The sequence below is a fragment of the Bubalus kerabau genome, chromosome 2 (genome assembly GCF_029407905.1).
Source record: "Bubalus kerabau isolate K-KA32 ecotype Philippines breed swamp buffalo chromosome 2, PCC_UOA_SB_1v2, whole genome shotgun sequence".
In the NCBI taxonomy this organism is placed as follows: Eukaryota; Metazoa; Chordata; class Mammalia; order Artiodactyla; family Bovidae; genus Bubalus; species Bubalus kerabau.
Window position 1 is genome coordinate 3,571,849 of NC_073625.1, and position 19,245 is coordinate 3,591,093.

General features: G+C 43.4%; 1 long non-coding RNA gene across 1 annotated transcript in view; it reads right to left on the reverse strand.

Moving 5' to 3' along the window:
• Positions 1 to 303: 303 nt before the first annotated feature.
• LOC129642933 (uncharacterized) overlaps positions 304 to 19,245 on the reverse strand; it is a 30,357-nt gene continuing 11,415 nt past the window's right edge. The window contains exons 2-3 of the long non-coding RNA XR_008709936.1: positions 5,599 to 5,892; positions 304 to 634 (exon numbers count right to left, since the gene is read on the reverse strand). This is a non-coding gene — a long non-coding RNA (uncharacterized LOC129642933). The remainder of the gene's footprint in view (positions 635 to 5,598; positions 5,893 to 19,245) is intronic.

A 19,245-nucleotide genomic window follows, 5' to 3' on the forward strand; every position in this document is an offset into this window, starting at 1 on the left:
TAAGTCATGTCTGACTCTTTGTGACACCATGGACTGTAACCCACCAGGCTCCTCTGTCCCTGGAACTCTAGGCAAGAATACTGGAGTGGGTTGCCACTTCCTTCTCCAGGATATATTTATGCACACACACACACACACACACATCCACACACACACACACACACACACACACACACACACACACAAGTACGTAAAATAAATATAAGCACATAGACAAAGTAAATATATGTGCATATATATGCTATACACACACACATACATATGAGCTCAGAAGCCATGGAGAATCACAGAGCCCAGACCCAGGACGACCGAGGGAGCTGAGAAAGCGGGGAGCACACAGAGCTGCTTCTGGAAGGGGCAGCTGAGGGGCAGAGAGGCTGAGCGGTGCTCTGACACGCTTGCTGGGTGACAGGGGAAAGGTGGAGAGCCCCAGGCCAGGCACGACGGGAGCAGGAGGCCGACAGTCCGTCCACACTAGCGCTGCTGCTGCTGCTGCTAAGTCGCTTCAGTCGTGTGCGACTCGATGCGCTGGGCGTCCCCCAAATCTGCTCTCCACAGAAGCAGCAAGAGTGGCCTTGCTGACACTCGCGGACTACGGCACTCTTGGGCTTGAAACTCACCAGTAACTTTAATTCTCAGAGGAAAATATAAGAAAAAAATTTTAAAGGACTTCAGGACTCCTACACTAGCAGTTTTCAACCCTATTTTTGTGTCCAAAGGACTCAACACCCTCTTTTGTAATAGGGATTTATAGTGCCCTCTTGACTATCATGAAATTTATGTATGACAACTAATCTACAAATATAATTTCAGAAAAATCAATATAGTGCCCAAGCTGTAATATGAGGAAAAATAAAAGTATAATAAAACAATATGTATTGCAAAATACAGATTTCTGCATACAGCTCGATCAGGATGTACTATGAAACACTAAGAAGGTATGCATTCCTTTGTACAGAATTCCTGTAACTATAAGCTGATACAGGTATCTTAAGCTGCTCAGATACCATAGAAAAGTGTTGCCTCCGGTGCTCTGATTTTTGAACGGTTTCAAAATTCTTGGTAAGGACTTCCCTGGTGGCCCAGTGGTTAGGAATCCACCTGCCAATGCAAAGGACGTGGGTTTGATCCCTGGTCCAGGAAAATCCCACATTGCTAGGAGCAACTAAGCTCAAGCACCACAAGTACTGAGCCTGCACTCTAGAGCTCGTGCCCCACAACAAGAGAAGCCCCTGCAGTGAGAGCCCCCTGCACTGCAACCAGAGAGCGGCCCCCACTCACCCACCCGGAGAGCAGACCCCGCTCCCTGCAACCAGAAAGTCCGCGCGCAGCAATGAAGAGCCCACGCGCTCAAAATGAAGACCCAGCACAGCCACAAACAAATAAATTAATTCATTAAAAAAAACTCTCAGTGAAGTTCCAAACAAAACCCACAGGGAGCTTCACTGGCTTCACAAGGAAGTCACACTCCTAGAAAACACAGTATACATTCAAACTGTGCAAAAAGCAGTTTGTGTTTATACGTGAAATGAAGTTAAGTCCCAGGCTCATATAATAAGAGATTTTTCAACTTATCTACAAAACAGAAATAGAGTCACAGATGTAGAAAACAATATAATGGTGACCAGGGAGAAAGGGGGGAGGGATAAACTGGGAGACTGGGATTGACATACACACATTGCTACGTACACAATAGATAACCAATACAGACCTACTGTATGGCACCGGGAAGTCTACTCAATACTCCATAATGACCTATGTGGGAAAAAAATCTAGAAACCAGGGGATATGTGTGTGCATAACTGAATCACTTTGCTGTACACATGAAATTAACACAACATTGTAAATCAACTGCACTCCAATAAAAACTTTTAAAATACAACAAAATTGATTTGTCTTTCCCCTTTTAAAATGTAGCAAGATATTTGAAAGTTGTTAAACACAAAACAGTTCCCCAAGGAGTGGGACTGTCCCACATATTGGCAGGGCTTCTGTCTTCCCTGGCCCCTCCGCATAAAATACCAGGAGCGTCTTTGTCATCATGGTGACAAAATGTTTTTCATAAAACACTCCCACCAATTTTCAAAGTGTCCTTGAGATGGGACGTCCCTGGAGGTCTGGTGGTTGAGACTCCGTGCTTCCACTGAGGGGGCAAGGGCTGGATCCTGCTGGGATCCGTGGGGTTCCATGGGGACTGCATGCCTCGTGGTGTGGCCAGAAAAGTTTTTTTAATTAAAAGAAAACCCCTGAGATGGAGGGACAACTGTCTTTGAGAGCTGCTCTGAGAGTGACCCGGGGCACAGTTATCTCCCTGACCTAATTTCTCACTGCATTCTCCCTTGCTCCTGCCTCTGAGCCTGGCCTCCTCATGTGTGTGTGTGTGTGTGTGTGTGTGTGTGTGTTTAGTCACTAAGTCGTGTCCAACTCTTGTGACCCCATGGATGGTAGCCCACCAGGCTCCTCTGTCCATGGAAGTTCCCAGGCAAGAATACTGGAGTCGGTTGCCATTTCCTTCTTCAGGGGATCGTCCTAGCCCAGGGATTGAACCTGTGTCTCCTGCATTGGCAGGCAGAAATTCTTTACCATTGTGCCTCCTGGGCTCCTTGCTGTTCCTCAAATCGATGACACACACTCCACCTTCGGGTCTTTGCAGTGGTCGTGCCGTCTTCTCTTCACCCGGAACACCCCTCCTGCAAATGCAGACATGACTCCCTCCCTCACCTTCAGGTCTTTGCTTAAACGTCACCTTCTCAGCGAGGCCCTCCTGGACGCTTCATATAAAATCCCCTCACCCTGCACCTTGGCCTTCCCTCTCCTCCCCTGTCTTTATTCTCCCCCTCGGCAGGCACGCCTGACATTCTCTTTGTTTTGCTTATTTATTGTCTATCTGGCCACCCTCCACCCCCAGAGGCTCTAGGCCTGGTGCAGCCTGGAGTCCTGTTTGGTCCACTACGAAGCTCAGTGAGTGTTACAGAAGGAGAGGGGCTGCAGAGTTTACGCATGTGCTCCTGCAATAAACACACAGAGGCATGGACCCACGGGCCTCCCACGTGTCTCAGGGGTAAAGAATCTGCCTGCCAGTTCAGGAGCTGTGGGTTCCATCCCTGGGTCAGGAAGATCCCCTGGAGGAAGAAATCACAACCCACTCCAGTATTCTTGCCTGGAAAACTCTTAGACAGGGCAGCCTGGCGGTCTATAGTTCCCGAGGTGACAAAGAGTCGGACACCAATGAGCACAGCACAAGCCAAATGGACCTACGCCTAGAACTTGAAACACAGTAGGCAATCCACATAACTACTTATAATAAAGAAAATTTCATTCGAAAAAGTCAGAGTTGTTCAGAAAAAAGATAGCATAGCTTTTGTCTCCTTCTTTATGAAGAAGCTGGGTGTCATGTTTGTGGAGGTGGTGATTGATTATGAAATAAGACTGTAGACTTTACCACCAACTAGACTGTGAGCTTGGCAAGCACGGGGACACTGCCAGGTCTCAGCCACTCCCCGTCTCTTCCTTCCTAACGGAGCCCCAAACGTGTTTGGATATCTGACTTTCTCCAACAGATCCCAAGGATGCTGTGACTCACCCCCAGCACCAGGAGAACATCCTGTTTCCATCCGTGTTTCCTTAATGCTACGAGCATATATTAACGAGTCCATTTGGCATTCACGTGTCTTTGAATGCTCAAAATTTTGCCTATTTTTTATGGAGTTGTTTGTCTTTTTATTGTTGAGTTGGAAGAGCTCTTTGTATATCCTTGATACAAGTCCTTCCCTAGATACTATGTATTATAAATATTTTCTCCTGGTCTGTGGCTTACCTTTTTTTTAAATATAGTGTCTTTCAAAAAGTAAAAAAAAGAAAAGAGAGGGATGGCCAAGAAGAAGCAAGGAGAGGGACTCGGGGAAGGGAAAGAAGGGTGGGCTTCAGGAAGCGACAGAGGGTCACCAGACTCAGATTCATCTTCTTGCCCTCAGCCAACCAGTGAGTTCAGAAACACTTGGGACAAATACCACAGAAATCTCTCATATGTGGGATCTAAAATACGATACAAGTGGTCTTCTCTACAAAACAGAAACAGACTCACAGGCATAGAAAATAAATGTATGGTTACTGATGGGGAGAGGATGTGGAGGGTTAAACTAGGAACTTGGAATTAGCACATGCAAACTACTATATACAAAGCAAATAAAAAACAAAACCGTATTGTACAGCACAGGGAACTATATTCAATATCTTGTAATAAACCATAATAAAAAAGAATATGAAAAAGTATACATATGTAAATAGAGAACCTTCCTAGGAGCTCAGCTGATAAAGAATCCTCCGGCAATGCAGGAGACCTGGGTTCGATCCCTGGGTCGGGAAGATCCCCTGGAGGAGGGCATGGCAACCCACTCCAGTACTCTTGCCTGGAGAATCCATGGACAGAGGAGCCTGGTGGGCTACAGTCCAGGGGGGTCACAGAGTCAGACACGACTGAGCGACTAACCACAGTGTTGTTTATTATTGGTCGGTGGGGCCTGCCGCTGGACTCTGTGGTTTTTGTAAGTGGAGAGGTTAATTTTGAGGGGAGAGACAGGGAAGAACCTCTGTAAGTTATATCACCACATAGCCAATTGATGGCAGGTGCTTAGAAGTCAGAACGGCTTAAAGCCCTCGATTCTCTTTGCAATGTGAGGGGTTTATGGACCCCCGAACCCCACAGCTAAATAGAAGTGTCAGAAGTCATCACAGACCTGGCACAGCTTTGAGGGGTGTTTTGAGGGAGGCAGCCTTCCAATAACAGCTATTGTGAGAATGCTTATTAAATCGGGCTTAATTAAGGGGTATTCAACAACTAAAGAAATTACACAGTGAAACTCCAGCCATTTCCATACTATACTAAACGATGCCTGGAGGGCTCCATCTTTTTATTTTTAAATGGACTGTAGTTGACTTACTATGTTGTGTAGTTTTGGGTGTACAGCAAAGTGATTCAGTTATGCATATATATACACACATATATATACACACATATATATATAGCCACTGGGTTTTTTTTAGATTCTTGTCCCATAGAGGTCATTACAGAGTAGTGGGTAGAGGTCCTTGTTGATTACCTATTTTATATACAGTGTATATATGTTATATACTATAATACACACACACACCAGTGTATACATGTTAATCCTGACCTCCTAGTTTATCCCTCCCTCCCCTTCCTCTTTGGTAACCATAGATTTGTTTTCTACATCTGTGACTCTGTTTCGTAAATAAGTTTGTTGGTATCCTTTTTTTTTTATTTCACATATAAGCGATATCATATGATACCTGTCTTTCTCTGTCTGACTTACTTCAATTATGATCATCTCTAGGTCCATCCATATTGCTGCAAATGGCATTATTTTGTTCTTTGTTATGGCTGAGTAGTATTCCGTTGTACATACGTAACACATCTTCTTTATCCACCCCTCTGTCTAGTGGTCTTTGCCTTAACCTGAGACTTCCCAAGCTGAAGGGTACACCCTAGTGAAACAGTCCACACGAGGCCCATATATTATCACCTGATGAAAAATGACTTCTGTTGTTTTATAAAGAAAGGGGCAGAGAGTCTCTTACCAGGAAGAGCAGGAATCAGTGTGTGTTTTACTCGGACTCTTTCCTTCAAAACGGCGTGCATTTCTGGGCTGAGTGTCAGGAAGGTCGCTGTCTGTGGGGACGTTGCAGACTTACTTGTGGCGGGCAGGCTCATGCCCTCTCCCAGCGACATCCCATCCTGGGCATCCCTGGCACTGCAGTGGGTGAGAATCTTCCTGCCATTGTGGGGGCCATGGGTTCAATTCCTGCTCCAGGAAGGTCCCAACATACCTAGGAGCAACTAAGCCTGTGCACCCCAAAGACCGAGCCCGTGCTCTGCAACGAGAGAAACCACCACAGTGAGAAGTTCATGCACCCCAACTAGAGAGCGGCCCCCACTTGCCACAACTAGAGAAAACCCGCATGTAGCAACCAAGACCCAGAAAAGCCCCCAGTACATAAGCAAACAACAGTAACAGAGATTTCTCCTTCTAATGCCTGAATCCCGCGCGTATGTTAAGTCACAAAGCAAAGGGGGATTAAGGGTGCAGGTGGAATAAGTTTGCTGATCGGCTGACCTGGCGATGGGGCGATGACCTGGGTGGGCCCGGTGTGGTCACAAGGGTCTGTTTAATATGAGAGGGAGGGCAATGAGCCTCAGAGGCAGAGAGATGGCACATGAGACGGACTTGACCGGACATTGTTGGTTCTGAAGATGGACAGAGCATGAGCTAAGGCCCTTGGGCAGCCTCTGGAAGCTGGGGGAGGCCAGAAAACAGGTTCCCCACTCAAGGCCCTGGAAAGGCCCGCAGCCCCATTGACGCCTTGATTTTAAATTTGGGGAGAGCCATGCTAGACTTCTGACCTACAGAACTGTAAGACAGCAAGCGTGCCTTTTGGTAAGCCACCAAGTCGCAGCCCCTGGTTCCAGTGGCGGCAGGCATTCCACAGAGTGGTCCTGCCGTTTGCCTATGTCCCCGGGTCTCTCTCCCGCTCCAGACCCCATAGCTCCGCTTCTGCCCACTGTGGCCGCTCTGTGAGTCACTCTAGGCCAGTGTTTCTCGATGGGGGTCATTTTGCCCCCTACCCCCCTGCCAGGGGACATTTGGCAACAGTTAGTATGGATGTGAGAGTTGGACTGTGAAGAAGGCTGAGCGCCAAAGAGTTGATGCTTTTGAACTGTGGTGTTGGAGAAGACTCTTGAGAGTCCCTTGGACTGCAAAGAGATCCAACCAGTCCATTCTGAAGGAGATCAGCCCTGGGATTTCTTTGGAAGGAATGATGCTAAAGCTGAAACTCCAGTACTTTGGCCACCTCATGCGAAGAGTTGACTCATTGGAAAAGACTCTGATGCTGGGAGGGATTGGGGGCAGGAGGAAAAGGAGACGACAGAGGATGAGATGGCTGGATGGCATCACTGACTTGATGGATGTGAGTCTGAGTGAACTCCGGAAGTTGGTGATAAACAGGGAGGCCTGGAGCGCTGGGATTCATGGGCTTGCAAAGAGTTGGACACGACTGAGTGACTGAACTGAACTGAGAGATATTTTGGATGCATGATTGAGTGAAATTTGCTCTGTTGTGTCCAATTCTTTGCGATCCCATGGACTATACAGTCCATGGAATTCCCTAGGCCAGAATACTGGAGTGGGTAGCCTTTCCCTTCTTCAGGGGATCTTCCCAAAGCAGGGATCGAACCCCGGTCTCCTGCATTGCAGGCAGATTCTTTACCATCTGAGCCACCAGAGATATTTTTCTCACGCTTGGGAGTTGGGAGTTTGCTACTGGCATCTCTAGAGGGTAGAAGCCTGGGATGCTGCTAAACACCCTATAATGCACAGGACAGCTCTCCACCCCCCCCACCCCCACCCTCACCCAAGAATTATCCAGCCCCAAATGTCCATAGCATCACTCCTGGAAAACCCAGCTCAACACACACATCAGCTTATACACAGAATAGATGGGGTTGGGGGAGAAGGGCCTACATTCAAATCCCTTCCTTCATCCTTCCCCCTGCCTTTTTTTGAGTGGGTGGGTAGGTGGAGCAAGAATGTTGTCTTGCTTTGATTATTCCATGCATTCCCAAGTGGGGAAGGAAATAGTGCCTCCAAGGGGATGAAAATTGGTTTTTGAGGGGCAAAAAAGATACAAATATTACAATGGTTTGTGGCCCTCTGAAACTCAAGCCCACGTGACAAAATCTTATTCCTTGGTATTTCATTGTTTCCATTACAGACAATTTAAATATTTAGTTTTTTCCCTGTAGGTGAATGACAATAAAAAAAAGTGTTGGGAAACACTGCCTTCCACTGAAGTGTGCCATCAGTCTTCTCCAGCGATGTTCTTTTCTTCTGATCTTTTGTTTTTTGTTAGGTTCCGGGGAAATGTAGCCATAAGCTTTTAGAATAGTTGCTGTATTGTGTAGCGAAGAACATGAATAAATGTTTTTGCAAGCTAGCAAATTGTTTAAAATATGTATGCTTATGGATTTTTAAAAAATGGACATAAAGATATACAAACATGCCGTTCAAATTCTAACATCTAATTTAAGGTGTTTTCTCCTGTTTTTTCACCTCTTCTTCTAGGACAGGTCATTAATTTGAAGAAGGAAAATCTAGTAGAATGCCACAGTAATGAATATAATCACAAATACTAGACATTCTAAAATAGAATATTTTCAGTTTCACACCACAATATACTGTTGTTTTCCGTTAAGAATACTTCAAAATTTACCTATTTATATAACATTTATTAACATGGTTAAGAAAGGTTTCCTTCTTTTTTTTTTCAGTGACATCAGTAGTTGAATGGATGGAGGTTAACAGAGGTTTCTAAAGTTAGCTCAAGATAAGGCAAAGTAATGACCAGAACTCTCTATTAGCCCAGAAGAAATGTGGAGGGTTTGTACTTGTGTGCAATAAGGAAGAACAAATCTGACTCCATATTGGATCCACTTCTTTTACTTTAGCCTTTCCATTGCTTTTGCTACAAAAGGGATGTGCCTATAAACTTAAATTATACACAGAGGCCCATCTCTGGGAATCCTGCCTCCTGGTCATGAGCATGAAACATCCTAACAGGGCCGTCTGTGAATGACTGCAGGGCAGAAAAATTTACCACGGTCCCTGTAGAGGCTGATGAAACCAGGAAGTGTTTGACTTGACTCCCTTCCCTTTTGGTATAGAAGGACCCTGAATTCTAACTCAGGAAGGATGGGTCTTTGGGGGCATGAGTCTACCATCTTCTCTGTCAGCTGGCTTCCGGATAAAGTCACTATTCCTGGGCCACCTCCCTGGTGGTCCAGTGGCTAAGACTCCAAGCTCCCGATGCAGGGGGCCAGGGTTCGATCCCTGGTCAGGGAACTAGACCCCACATGCTGTAACTAAGAGTTCGCATGCCGCAACCAAAGACCCTGCATGTTGCAATGACGATCAAAGATTCCGAGTGCCACAACTAAGATGGCACAGTCAAATAAATAATCAAAAATAAAGACATATGTAAGTGGCTCTTCCCTGCCCCAATAATTTGTCTCTCGATTAGGTCTGTCGTGCAGCAAGCAGCGTATCATCTGGGCTTTCTTCCTGCCACATTCACCTGCAGAAACCTTTTTTCACGAAGAGAAATGAAACATCTTTGTACCTTTCCTCACCTCCAGACAAGCCATTCCAACAGACCAAAAGCAAACAGCAAGCGTGGCTGCGTTCTTAACGTTTTGTCCTGGGTCTGCAGTGAGAAGGAAGCCTGCCCTTGGGCAGCTGTGGTCCGCGCTGTCATTCCCAAGCGCGGAACGCCACCTGTGAAGCTGGTTCTCTGAATGACTGAAGGATCATGCGAGTTGTTCGAATGATGTCATCCTGCTGCAGTTCCTCTGGCTATTTGGCTTTCATACTGCAAATGTGCTAACAATTTAGGTCCCAGCTTGAACTTTTATTTATGCTGAGGTCAGCCGTGTGGGTTGCCTCGTTATACAGAGCCTGCAGAGGCAACCCTTCTGGGCAGGCAGCCAGCACTCTCCAGTCGCAGGAACAATTTCGGCTCAATTTACAGAGCAAAAGAGAGGGATCCGGTGGATCTATAAGGACCAACTCTGCAAGAATTAGTGCAAAATGGTGATCAGTCCCAGTTTGCCCATCTTCCTGAGAGAATAAAACAGTCCTCAGAGATTGTATTCCTCTTCTTTCAATGAAAGCATCCACTCTTGTTCTCTCATTTTAAAAAAACAAAACAAACTCAGACTATCAGAAGACTTATTATCTAATGTTGATAGATTTGATAGATAAAAATTGATAAAAGATTGCTTAAGGGATGCATGTAAGAAGTGATTTCTAAATCCTGGGGAAACTGTAAGGTTAAACGGTGCTGCCTGCCCCCAAGGACTCCATCCAGGCTCACTGGTTCACTTTTTCTCTTGACCCTTGCAAGGTGATCTGAGATTCCCAGGCCCTGTAGGTTGTTCTTGCAGCTTATGCAAGCACAGGTGAACGGGGTAAAGTCAGCATTCTAGTAGTGGGATTCTGCTTCTCTGTTGCTACTGAAGACTTTCCATCCCCCAGAATGTGGGCTCAAATGAGCCGTGAGCATTGCTTCTCCCTTCCTCATCTGACTGCAGTGATGAAGCATCTGTGTTTGATGTCTCTATTTGTTCTCTGCTGCTTCTGTAATGAGGAACCACAACTCGGTGTCGTAACACAATACAAATTTATGATCTTCCAGTTTCAGAGGTCAGAAGTCCAAAGAGGGTCTTGAGAGGTGAAAATCCAGGTATTGGCAAGGCTGTATTTCTTTCCAGAGCATCTAGGGGAAGACTTTTTTTGTCGTTTCCACCTTCCAGAGATTGCCCCCATTCCTCGTTGGTGGTTCGCTTCCATCTTCAAAGCCAGCAACGGCCAGCCAGGTCTTTCTCAGCCTGCCCCGTAATTCCTCATTTAAAGAACTCTGGTGATTACACTGGTCCACTTGCATAACCCAGGCTAACCTCTTAGGTTTAAGGTCAGCTGATGTGCAAATTGAATGCTATCTGCAAGCTTAATCCCTGCTCTCGTGAGCTGTAAGATGCTCCGAGTTTCCGGGGAATTATGGCACAGTTGAGCATGCCTTTGGGTGTGTTGTTCTGCTTGCTGCCGTGACTGTCAGGCAGTAATGAAACCATTTAAGCTTCAACCATATTGCTGTCTCAGTGCTCAGTAAAGCTCTCCCTTCTTTCTCATTTAGACACATCTGCACAGACCTCACCTTCCCAGACCTCGTGTTCCTTTCTCTCATCTCTGTTCATGCACTAGCTCCCCTTCTGAACTGCCTGCCCCCACCACCTGAATTTCTCCTCATCCTTCAATCACAAGACACCTCTTTAGTGATGGCATTTCTGACTCTTCCATGACATTTGTTCCTTGTTCCGTCGCTGGTCTTTCTATACATCATTCGTCTATTCCACAAGTATTTATTAAGAAAAAAAGATGTATTGAGGAATACACATGTGTCAGAAGAATGAAATGTCCCTGCTCCCATGTATTCTGTATTTAGTAGTGGAGATAATACACAGGTAAATAAGAGAAACAGTTTCAGGCAGGGACAAGAATGGTGCAGCAAGGGTGGAATTAAATAGAAATCGGGCCTTTCTCCAGAAGGAGAGGATGTTGAGGTGCCATGTGGAGGACAGGAGTCAGCTTATGATGATTTGAGGGAAAAGTATTCCAGGCAGAAGGAACAGCAGATGCAAATGCCCTGAGTTGGGAATGAGCTTGGGAGGTTGGTGATGAGGAAAGGAAGCCAGGGAAGCAGGAAGTCAGAGAGAGCGGAAGGCGAGGTATTTTTTTAATTTTTATTTTTAACATTTTGGCCATGCTCCATGGTATATGGGATCTTAGTTTCCTGGCCAGGGATCAAACCCTTGTCTCCTGCAGTGGAAGCTAGGAGTCCTAACCACTGGACTGCCAGGGAATTCCCTAGATTTTTAAAAAATAGATAATCAGTAGGCTACAAAAAAAAAAAAAAATTCATAATGACTTTAAAATAAAACTGACAATGGCTAAAACTAAACATGGTAAGATTTATTGTTGACTCAAAAATAACAGAATTAAATCTTGGCAAAAGGAAAATCTGCAAAACTTGATAAGGCAGACGGACAAAATAAGTCATTGACAGAAATCTTAATAGTTGAAACTCTGATTGGGAAAAAAAATAATCAATGAATCAGCTCTTTTAAGATTTTCAGGGAGAAATTGGATTTTTATGAAAACAGTTCCAGCAAACAAAGTGAAAATGGGAACTATTTGAAATAGTTCAACTTCACCATACCCAAAACCGGTCAATTATTGATTAGTTCAGCAATAAATTACTCAAAACTGGATTTGTCCAGTCAATACTTTCCTGCTGAAAATGTATCCATGTCAAGATAATTCTGACTAAAATGTATTCATAAGCTTGTCAGAGAATCAACTGTCTATGGGTTTGAAATGACTGCCATTAAAAAATCCTATGGAATCGTGCTGGGTGAAGTGAGTCACACAGAGAAAAATGTCACTCCTATGTGGAATCTCAAATAAATGATATGGATGAACTTATTTAAAGAACAGGGACAGACTCACAGACATGAGGACACTCCTATGGTTCCCAAAGGAGAGGGGGCAAGGATGGAGGGGTGATTCGGGAGGCTGGGATGGACATATACACACTGCTGCATGTAGATGGCGTGATCACTCACCCAGAGCCAGACATCCTGGGATGCGAAGTCAAGTGGGCCTTAGGGAGCATCGCTACCAACAGGGCTAGTGGAGGCGATGGAATTCCAGTTGAGCTATTTCAAGTCCTAAAAGATGATGCTGTGAAAGTGCTGCACTCAATATGCTAGCAAATTTGAAAAACTCAGCAGTGCCTACAGGACTGGAAAAGGTCAGTTTTCATTCCAATCCCAAAGAAAGGTAATGCCAAAGAATGCTCAAACTACTGTACAATCACACTCATCTCACATGCTAGCAGGGTAATGCTCAAAAGTCTCCAAGCCAGGCTTCAGCAGTACATGAATCGTGAACTTCTAGATGTTCAAGCTGGTTTTAGAAAAGGCAGAGGAACCAGAGATCAAATTGCCAACATCCGTTGGATCATAGAAAAAGCAAAAGAGTTCCAGGAAAACATCTGCTTTACTGACCACACCAAAGCCTCTGCTGAGGGCTTCCCTGGTGGCTCAGACGGTAACGCATCTGTCTGCAATGCAGGAGACCGGGGTTCAGTCCCTGGGTTGGGAAGATCCCCTGGAGAAGGAAATGGCAGCCTACTCCAGTATTCTTGCCTGGAAAATCCCATGGACCTCGGAGCCTGGTAGGTTACCGTCCAAGGGGTTGCAGAGTCCAACACGACTGAGTGACTTCACTTTCACTTTCAAAGCCTTTGACTGTGTGGATCACAATAAACTGTGGAAAATTCTTCAAGAGATGGGAATACCAGACCACCTGACCTGCCTCTTGAGAAATCTGTATGCAGGTCAAAAAGCAACAGTTAGAACTGGACATGGAACAACAGACTGGTTCCAAATCGGGAAAGGAATACATCAAGGCTGCATAAGGTCACCCTGCTTATTTAACTTATATGCAGAGTACATCATGAGAAATGCTGGGCTGGAAGAGGCACAAGCTGGAATCAAGATTGCTAGGAGAAATATCAATAACCTCAGATATGCAGATGATATCACCCTTATGGCAGAAAGCAAAGAAGAACTAAAGAGCCTCCTGATGAGAGTGAAAGAGGAGAGTGAAAAAATTGGCTTAAAGCTCAACATTCAGAAAACTAAGATCATGGCATCTGGTCCCATCATTTCATGGCAAATAGATGGGGAAACAATGGAAGCAGTGACAGACTTTATTTTGGGGGGCTCCAAAATCACTGCAGATGGAGACTGCAGCCATGAAATTAAAAGACACTTGCTCCTTGGAAGAAAAGTTATGACCAACCTGGACAGAATATTAAAAACCAGAGACGTTACTTTGCCAAAAAGGTCTGTCTAGTCAAAGCTATGGTTTTCCCAGTAGTCATGTATGAGTGTGAGAGTTAGACTATAAAGAACACTGAGCGCTGAAGAATTGATGCTTTTGAACTATGGTGTTGGTGAAGGCTCTTGAGAGTCCCTTGGACTGCAAGGAGATCCAACCAGTCCATCCTAAAGAGAATCAGTCCTGAATATTCATTGGAAGGACTGATGCTGAAGCTGAAACTCCAATACTTTGGCCACTTGATGTGAAGAACTGACTCATTGGAAAAGACCCTGATGCTGGGAAAGACTGAAGGCAGGAGGAGAAGGGGATGACTGAGGATGAGATGGTTGGATGGCATCACCTACTCAATGGACATGGGTTTGAGTAAACTCCAGGAGTTGGTGATGGACAGGGAGGCCTGGCGTGCTGCAGTCCATGGGGTCGAAAAGAGTCGGACACGACTGAGCGACTGAACTGAACTGAACTGATGTTGATGTATAAAATAGATAACTAATAGGCATCTGCTGTGTAGTACAGGGAATTCTACTCATTACTCCGTTATGGCCTATATGAGAAAAACTTTTTTAAAAAAGAGAGTGGATATATGTATATGTATAGTGAATCATTTTCTGTACACCTGAAACTCATACAGCATTGTGAATTAACTATACTCCAATAAGACTTTTTTAAAAGTCCATAGGTTTTAGTACTATAAATAAAACATACAACTAAAAATGACTTACTCTATAGCACAGTGAACTCTACTCAATACTCTGTAATGACCTATATGGAAAAGAATCTTAAAAAGAGTGGATACGTGTATATGTATAACTGAAACACTTTGCCGTACACCTGAAGCTAACACAACATTGCAAATTAACTGTACTTCAATAAACTTTAACTGGCAAAATCAAAATGGTAAGCTCCAAAGTTTTAAAAATATAAAAATTGATTTTAATTCATATTTTAAAGTATTTTTAATTCATATTTTTGTTATAGTAGTAATAAAAATTCTGAAACATTTTTGAAAATATACAAAGTAAAAATAAAAAATTATCCATAATATCATTGAAACAAGACTATTGTAAATCTTTTGATATATTTTCCCAATCTTTTTATGTACAGATATTTAAAAAAATAGTTGTAATACTATTTCATATGCAATTTTTGCACTGATTTTGTCACTTAACAGTAAATTATCAATATTTTCATGTTATTACTTCACCTTCATAAACATTCTTTTTAAAGACTGAGGAGAATTCAAATTTTCTTATGTTTGGGCAGTTAAAGATTTGCCAGATTTACAGTAATATATTGTTGTCATTCAGTCGCTCAGTTGTGCCCGACTCTTTGCGACCCCATGGACTGCAGCACGCCAGGCCTCCCTGTCCATCACCAACTCCCAGAGCTTAGTCAAACTCATGTCCATTGAGTCCTGATGCCATCCAACCACCTCATCCTCTGTCGTCCCCTTCTCCCCCTGCCTTCAATCTTTCCCAGCATCAGGGTCTTCTCCAATGAGTCAGTTCTTCACATCAGGTAGCCAAAGTATTGGAGTTTCAGCTTCAGCATCAGTCCTTCCAATGAATATTCAGGACTGATTTCCTTTAGGATGGACTGGTTGGATCTCCTTGCAGTCCAAGGGACTCTCAAGAGTCCTCCAACATTGCAGTTCAAAAGCATCAATTCTTTGGCACTCAGCCTTCTTTATGGTCCAACTCTCACATCCATACATGACTACTGGGAAAGCCATAGCTTTGACTATATGGACCTTTGTTGGCATTATTATATAGTAATATATAAACAGTGCTATACATCATTTCACATAAAGATTTTTCTATTTTTAGAATAATTTCGCTAGGCTTGAGTGCCAGAAATGGAGTTTAGTGCCAAGGCTTCTTTATTCTTTCAATTTGGAAGAAAGAGACTGATTTTCACCAGTGATACCCTGTCCATAAATGGAGACAGTGAGAAAGCAACTCAAACATCGAATAATTCAGATGCTTGTATTATTTAATCCTTGAAAGATTGTGGTGTTTAAGGGGAATTGGACAGTTTTTTCCTCAGTTTGTTTTAACTGAAGTGTAGTTGATTCACAGTGCTGTGTTAATTACTGCTGTCCAGCAAAGTGACTCAGTCGTACACACATATTTATCCTTTTTCATATTCTTCTCCATGATGGTCCATCATAAGATACTGAACAGTGTTCCCGGTGCTGTTCAGTGGGACCTGTTGTCCACCCACTCAGTTGTGTGGGTTTATATGTATATAATATACATGTAAATATTATAATAGTGTATAATAGTTTACATCCGCTAATGAAAGTTCTTGTTTTTAAAGCAACTTTTATTTTCATCAAACTAATGAATTCACCTATTTTAAGAAATCACATGGCCCTACGTGGCTTATGATAAATAACAGAAATACCCTGCCCTATCCTCCCCATCCTTCAGTCCCCAGCTTTCAGCCTCTCAGTATCTCCTTCAGTTCAGTCGCTAAGTCATGTCTGACTCTTTGTGACCCCATGAATCACAGCATGCCAGGCTTCCCTGTCCATCACCAACTCCCGGAGTTTACTCAAGCTCATGTCCATTGAGTTGGTGATGCCATCCAGCCATCGCATCCTCTGTCGTCCCCTTCTCCTCCTGCTCCCAATCCCTCCCAGCATCAGAGTCTTTTCCAATGAGTCAACTCTTCACATGAGGTGGCCAAAGTACTGGAGTTTCAGCTTTAGCATCAGTCCTTCCAATGAACACCCAGGACTGATCTCCTTTAGGATTGACTGGTTGGATCTCCTTGCAGTCCAAGGGACTTTCAAGAGTCTTCTCCAACACCACAGTTCAAAAGAATCAATTATTTGGCGCTCAGCTTTCTTCATAGTCCAACTCTCACATCCATACATGACCACTGGAAAAACCATAGCCTTGACTAGATGGACCTTTGTTGGCAAAGTAATATCTCTGCTTTTCAATATGCTGTCTAGGTTGGTCATAACTTTCATTCCAAGGAGTAAGCGTCTTTTAATTTCATGGCTGCAATCACCATCTACAGTGATTTTGGAGCCCCCCAAAATAAAGTCTGACACTGTTTCCACTGTTTCCCCATCTATTTCCCATGAAGTGATGGGACCAGATGCCATGATCTTTGTTTTCTGAATGTTGAGCTTTAAGCCAACTTTTTCACTCTCCACTTTCACTTTCATCAAGAGGCTTTTAGTTCCTCTTCACTTTCTGCCAGAAGGGTCGTGTCATCTGCATATCTGAGGTTATTGATATTTCTCCCGGCAATCTTGATTCCAGCTTGTGCTTCTTCTAGCCCAGCATTTCGCATGATGTACTCTGCATGTAAGTTAAATAAGCAGAGTGACAGTAATCTGGAATGGGTGAATTTAACTCAGATGACCATTATATCTACTACTGTGGACAGGAATCCCTTAGAAGAAATGGAGTAGCCATCATGAGTCCAAAATGCAGTACTTGGATGCAATCTCAAAAACGACAGAACGATCTCTGTTCGTTTCCAAGGCAAACCATTCAATATCACAGTAGTCCAAGCCTATGCCTCAACCAGTAATGCTGAAGGAGCTGAAGTTGAACGGTTCTATGAAGACCTACAAGACTTTTTAGAACGAACACCCAAAAAAGATGTCCTTTTCATTATAGGGGACTGGAATGCAAAAGTAGGAAGTCAAGAAACACCTGGAGTAACAGGCAAATTTGGCCTTGGAATACGGAATGAAGCAGGGCAAAGAGTAATAGAGTTTTGCCAAGAAAATGCACTGGTCATAGCAAACACCCTCTTCCAACAACACAAGAGAAGACTCTATACATGGACATCACCAGATGGTCAACACTGAAATCAGATTGATTATATTTTTTGCAGCCAAAGATGGAGAAGCTCTATACAGTCAGCAAAAACAAGACTGGGAGCTGACCGTGGCTCAGACCATGAACTCCTTATTGCCAAATTCAGACTTAAATTGAAGAAAGTAGGGAAAACCACTAGACCTAAGGTACGTTCAGGTATGACCTAAATCAAATCCCTTATGATTATACAGTGGAAGTGAGAAATAGATTTCAGGGACTAGATCTGATAGACAGAGTGCCTGATGATCTATGGACGGAGGTTCATGACATTGTATAGTATCTCAGTATTTCTAAATGATTTCCTTATAATGCTATTGCTTTTACTCACAAGTTTCAGGCATTATCTATCGACTTTCTATTGAATTGGCCAAAAAGTTTGTACAGTTTTTTTTTTTTTTTCCTGTAAGGACGAGAATGAAATAAATAACACTTCTCTATCACATACATGTCTTCCTCCCGTACCTTGACATGTCTGGGTCTACTCCTCCCCCCGCAACACACACGTCATACACTCCTCTTCCCTCCATCTTTCTAATCTATGTTACATCACCTTAGTAACCTTCTGGAGAAGATGTCTAGAAAGGGAGTTTTTGGAAACTTTATCTGTCTTAAATTATCTTTATCCTACCCTTGCACGTGACTGATGGTTCAGTTGGGTTTTGTGGTGAAGTATTTTTATTTCAAAAATTGGAAGGCATTCCCAGGCGTTCACTGCCACTGTTGAGAAGTCTCATGATGGTCTGATTTCTATGTGATCATATTGCCTGTGATCTGATCTTTCTTTCTGGATGTTCTTTATTATTCTTTCTTTGTCCCTGATGCTTTGAAATTTCACCATGATGTGTCTTGAAATTAATTTTTTTTTTATTACCTGTGCAGCATAATCTGAGAGTATTCTAATCTGGAAACTCTTTCATTTAATTCCAGGAAAATTCTCTGGAATTATTTCTTTGATCATTTTCTTTCCAGAACTCCTACTATATCTCCTGGATTAATCTTTTTTTTTTTTTAAGATTTTTTTAAATTGAAGCGTAATTCTTTTACAGTATTGTGTTGGTTTCTGCCAAACGATGTGGACTATTTTTAAAGTCTGTATTTAATTTATTACAATATTGCTCTGTTTCATGTTTTGGTTTTTTGGCTGCGAGGCATTTGGGATCTTGGATCTCCAACCAGGGACAAACTCTTGCACGGGAAAGTGAAGTCTGAGCCTCTGGACAGCTGGAGAAGTCCCTCCTGGATTAATCTAGAAGTTTTTTTTTAAAAAACTGCTTGTAAAGTCTTTTTTTTTTTTTTTTTTTTTTTTGTATTTCTGTTCTGCATAATTGTTTCTTTGCTTTCTAATTTTTCCAATACAATTTCATACATTGTCTTTATTACTCAGTAATTCTTGCTTTTTCTGTTTCTTTTTTGTAGCATCCTAGTTCATGGGTGCTCTATCTTCTCTTCTCTCTCCTATTATAAAGTGCTTTTCTTGCGTCTTGTATTGTTCTTAGTTTCTGTTTCCTTTCCATATGGTAGCCTCTTCCCTCAAAAGTCTAGTGATCCACTGTTCTCTGTTTATATCTGAGTGAAGTATTAGAAAGCTGACTGGAGGGGTGTGTGTGTGTGTGTGTGTGTGTGTGTTGGGACGCTCTAGGGAGCGGCACTGATTATTATAAAGCCTCGCTGGAGGGTGGGATCTGGGTGGGACCTACTGCTTCACTTATGCAAACGTTGAATCAATCCCATTGTTTTCAGCTTCATACTCACCGTGGACTCAAAGATTTCCTTTGGAAATTCCCAGCTGTCGGTTCTACTGCTCACAGTGTGTGCGTTCAGTCGTGTCTGACTCTGTGCGACCCCGTGGACTGTAGCCC